The sequence below is a fragment of the Bison bison genome, unplaced genomic scaffold (assembly GCF_000754665.1).
Source record: "Bison bison bison isolate TAMUID 2011002044 unplaced genomic scaffold, Bison_UMD1.0 scf7180017864134, whole genome shotgun sequence".
Classification (NCBI taxonomy): Eukaryota; Metazoa; Chordata; class Mammalia; order Artiodactyla; family Bovidae; genus Bison; species Bison bison.
Window position 1 is genome coordinate 8,336,393 of NW_011494706.1, and position 5,441 is coordinate 8,341,833.

The following is a 5,441-nucleotide window of genomic DNA, read 5'->3' on the forward strand; positions in this document are numbered from 1 at the left end:
AATTTCCCAAATGTTCGGCAGAATAAGAACTTGTTCTTGCTTGCCCCAAGGCTCTGCAAGCTACCCAGTTACTCCGTTTGGCAGAAGATGGAGGGAGAGAAGAGTCATTGTTTCACACTGTAGAAGGAGGTATTAGCTAAGCTGTGTGTGAGCAAGCTAAGTGGCTTCACTTGTGTCTGACTCCTTGCAACCCTATAGATGGTAGCCTGCCAGGCTCCACTGTCAGTTCTCCAGGCAAGAATACTAGAGTGGGTTGTCAGATCCTCCTCCAGGGGATCTTACCCACCCAGGGATGGAACTCATGTTTCTTACATCTCTTGCATTGGCAGGTGGGTTCTTTACCACTAGTGCCACCTGGGAAGCCCTCAAACTAAGCTGCATTTGAACCTAAATCCTTGAGCCGGTGCTTCAAACACATGTCCCCGGATGTCCCCAGCATTGTCCACATCACTCGGGCAGGCAGACTTTGCCTGCTATAGTAGGTACCCCCGCCGGGTCCCTTCTCAGGATTCACTCCAACAGGGAATCCTTACCCCATCTTTGCCGCGTGCACGCTGTAATTATTGGTGGTCTCGCAGGGAAGGAGAAAAGAGACAACTCTATCAGAATCCCATTCTCCCCCGGCACATTCAGCACCGTCAGCGGAGGCTGGCTCGGGGGCTGCAGGCCTGCTCTGCGCTATTATTGTGCCTGGCTTCAGCTCAGCATGACTCAACGCAGACAATATAGCCCACCGAGAGCACAGGGATGAACAGTAAATACGAAGCCTGGAATTTTTTTTTTTCAAATCTTGTCAGTTTTCTCCTGATTTGTGTCCTTTATCCCAGCCCCCTCTGCTGTATAAGCTCCTCAAAGCTAATGCCCATAACTCCACCACCCACTGGTAGCAGCAGGCTACTGGACGGCGGCGGGGCCTCGCGGCAGAGCTTTCACAATGCCCGCCATTCTTCAGCGACCAGGACGTGTTAACCTAAGTGGCACCGGGTTGCTCCAACACCTTCCCCTCTGGTTTCTCTTTCCTCTGGGGACCAACAGCGAGTGGAGGAGTGCCGCCTCCCTGACTCGCATCGCTTGCCTCAAGGAGCCTACATCACATGCTCCCACCTGGCCGAGCTGGAACCGCCCCCGGCCCCCACCTGCTGAAAAAGCACAGGGACACACTGGGCAATTATGGAGTGGAAAGATGATCGTCATCTCTACTACCCAATTTAAAAAGTTAGAACTATTTCTCAAAGCTATTTCTTTGGCCTCCTGTGAATCCCAGCTCTCCAACTGCTTGTGGGATGACGTCACCCCAGGTACTCAGCGGAGCCCCGCCCCACCCCGCCCCGCCCCCAGGCTACTGGGAATGACATCAGCAATGGGCATCTATCTGCTCTCCTGTCAATCACCAACGTGGGATGATGGCCGACGTTTTGCTCCCTTGAAACAGCCACAAGGAACATGTTATTATTCCGACCCTTGTACAGTTCTAATCAGTTTCCAAGGTCACTCGTGGCTCCCATTTAACTAAGAAATGTGCCTATTATCTCCACCTTGGCTACCATGAAGTCTGCCTCTACGCCAGGGGTCCCCAACCCTCCCTGCAAACAAGCCCGTGACGTGTTAGGAAGCCCACCACAGCGGGTGAGTGGTGGGTGAGCTGATCAAATCTTCATCTGTCCCTCTCCATCGCTCCCCATCACTGGTATTACCACCTGAAACATGTTTCCCTCCCCACCCCCTCAACCCCACCGCCCCTGTCCATGGAAAAAAATTATCTTCCATGAGACCGGTCCCTGTTGCCAAAAAGGCTGGGGACTGCAGCTCTACCCACTCCCCGTCTCAGAACCCGCTGGGGAGGCCAGAACTGTGTGGAAACGTACGTGCCTTTGACATAGATGACTAGATGCTTCAGGGAAACAGCAAGGGCAGTTGAGGGCTGGAAATGCAGTGCTCTCATGAACTCTTGCAGCATGCAATTCACATTAACTGAGAATACTTAAATTCGGTTCTGTGACAGTGTCAGCTTGTGGGGGCTTATAAAACCATAACATCACAGGAGTTATTGGCAAAGGAGCCAGGGAAGGGACACCTGAAGTACCTGCTGCTGGTGGGTGAGGGTCTGCTCAGGGGGAGAAAGCCAGGGGTCCAGCTCCTCTTAACATGAAATATGAATTTTGATATTTTCGCTTCAAGGAGAAACATTTAATGATCGCCCAACTGCATATCTAGAAGTTGATGGCTCTATCTGGTGTGAACTTTATTATCAATTCATGGGGATTTGTTTGGGGTTATGAAGATCCAACAGGAAAGAGGAGGTGGTGATAGAAATGAGACTGGCCTCCCCAGGTGGCACGGTCCTTCCCACTGCAGCGCCCAGCACTGCTGGGTCAGGTGCGGGCACCCGCTCGGCAGGGTCCACAGAAGTGTGCTCCGTTCCAAAAACAGTAATGCCTCTGACAGAATGTCAGCACGTTCAGGCTTTGATTTGTATTCAATGGAGGGTAACCTATTCACCTTTCTCCTTTGCCTTTATCAATCCTAAAGGAAATCAACCCTGAACATTCATTGGAAGGACGGATGCTGACGCTGAAGCCCCAATACTTTGGCCACCTGATGCAAACAGCCAACTTGTTGGAAAAGACCGTGATGCTGGGAAAGACTGAAGGCAGGAGGAGAAGAGATCAACCAAGGGTGAGATGGCATCACCAATTCAATGGACATGAGTTTGAGCAAACCAAGCAAAGGGAGAGTTTAACAGATACCTGGAACATCCCAGCTAACTCACTCCTCCGCACATCCAAAAGCACGTATACTTGGTCTCGTATTTGCACTATTCTTACCACCCCCCTCTTTTTTTCTTTTTTTGGCCACACTGTGTGGCTTGTGGGATCTTAGTTCACCAGTCAGGGATTGAACCTGGGCCCCCTGAATTGGAAGCTGGGAGCCTTAATCACTGACTGCCAGGGATGTCCCAATACTCTTTAAGCATGGTTGTATCTAAGAGTTTTTAAGATAATGTTTCTTTGATGGAATATTAGGTGTTATTTGAGACTCACCAAGAAGATGTCCCAAGAAAATGTACAGAGATTCTGCTATACTTTATTCCATATCATGTTACAAGAAAACAACAGTGACAGCTGACAAACCATTACGTCTTTCATAATACAGACAAATTACAATTGGTAACAAATATGCAACATGTATTATTCCATTCTCCTTTACTATGTGTCATTTTGAAGGATAACAGTTTTCTGAATGATGCTAGCTCATTTCTTAGGTACCAACCGCCTGTTAGGAAGTACACATTTCAGTGTATCATATATATATATAAAAAAAAGATAAAAGAAAAATTTAAAAAATCCACTCCCAACTAGAGACTTTAGATTTCGTATGTGCCTCTAAAATATGCTGCTATAGGAAGTGACTGAGGAGACTGCTTATTTGATTTGACTTTGTTTGGTTTGGTTTTTGGTGTCTGAGAAATTTACAAGGCAGTAGCATGTATGGTTTCCTCTGCCTACAAGCTGGGAAGGGAGATGGAAGTTCTATGCAATTATGCAGCATATTCCTATGTATAAGGGGCAGGCAATAATCTACCCCCGTATGTACAGCCTAAACATCCTCTTATATAACAAAGATTACAAAACCAGTAATATTCACAGATGATTATCTTGTGTAGACTCATTACCTAAGGTATTGATCACACTGGCTATCATGTACACACTGAGGAAAGGATACCAAGAGACCGTGCTTTCTGCAAGCTTGGCGGCTCCTCAGGGGACTCTTCTCGTCAGTCTTGGGAGGTAGGAATAGCTTCTCACCCTTGGGTCACTGGATGGACAGCCATTCCCACCTTATACCCCTTTTTTTTTTTTTTTTGAGTACTGCATACATTTGTTTTTCCACGTCCTGTGTATCTTGTATTTTTAAGTCAACCAAACTCTTCCTTCAAGACAATGGAAACGAAGTCCCAGGTTTCCTTTCGGAGCACTGTGTGTGCAGTCGTGTGGATATAGCTACCATGCTAACATGTTCTAACTATTCCAGCTGTTTGAACTGAAGCTACTCCTTCATATAAAAATATCTCACAAAACATTCCAGTGCTTTCTCAACAGAATAATCAATCTACTCATGAACACAGTCTGGAGTGATTTTCATGGCTGTCCTCAGTGAGAGGAGGGGAAAAAAAGGAAAAGGTAGTTGCAAGTGGGAGAGGAAAGAGAAGGAAACTTTGGATGTCCTGTACCAGCGGCAAGCAAGGGGAACCAGAAGTCTCCTAAGTGAGACCCTTCTGAAACACGTCATTGTAATAAAACATATTCCTTCTACTGAGAAGTATCACATTTCATTTTGCAAGAGAAACTGTCAGTAATAGGGTCATAGATCTGTGCATAACTTAACATTTCTAACTGAAGTCTTTAAACATTAAATATCTTCAAATTTTCAAGTTAGAAAGCTTATTATGTAGCAAGACTTCATCATCAGTTGCCCTTGGTTTAAACTTCATTAAGTACAAAAGCTGTGCCTCTCCCGCAGAATGAATAATTCAAACAAATCACAGGAGAGGCTTGTTTTCTGATTGCAGGTCAAGTTTTCTTTCCATGTTTACTTTAAGAAATCCTAACGTAAATACACATTAAGTCAAAATCCCTCTGCAGACTTCCAAAGAGTTGGAATGTGTGGAAGAAGAACAGGAAGGAGTTCTAGGTGGCAAAGATTAAACATTTGGATAGCCTTGGATAACTTTTCCTCTCTTTAAAATCAAGCAGTAAATGGCTTAGCACTTAGAAGCTTACAATGATTGCTACTTTGGGGACAAGATGGACTGTGACCTTAACATCTATCTTCACATCCCATTCCAGGGAAAGTACCGTTTTAATGTTAAGAAATTCTGGGTCGGATTTCCTATGTGTACTGGGTTTGACCACAGAAAAGCTTTTCCTTCACCTGATGCGCAGGGCAAAGTCTTTGTCAAGCTGGCTGGTAATTCCTATTCTTGACCCAAGAAAGTGCTACTCTCCTAACAGGAAATGTAAAACAAGGTACACGCTGGGATTTCCATAGGAACTGGTGTCCTGAGGAGCTAGGTTTCAGGCTCTAGATGAAGCTTCCTAACTTCCCCATTAGCCTGTGTTATTTGGCATCTGCAGCAGGGGCTGCCCCACCAGGACAGATCTGTGCCAGGCAGCGATCCCTGTGGATCCAAGTCCGCATATGCAGTCCACATCTCGTGCCGTGTCACATATTCGCCTTCATCCTCCAAGGTCTCTCAGCTTCTTAAACAAGGGAAGCCGGGCCTTTCTATTCCCCACCCCTTTCCATCTTTAAAGCAAGACTCCTGCCTTGTTTCTAACACCTGCATCCGTACAGTTATTCCCGGAGACCATTTACAGTTAGGGTACCCAATGATGCCTTCCAATCAGCTTGGAATGTTTAAAATTAAAAAAAAAAAATGT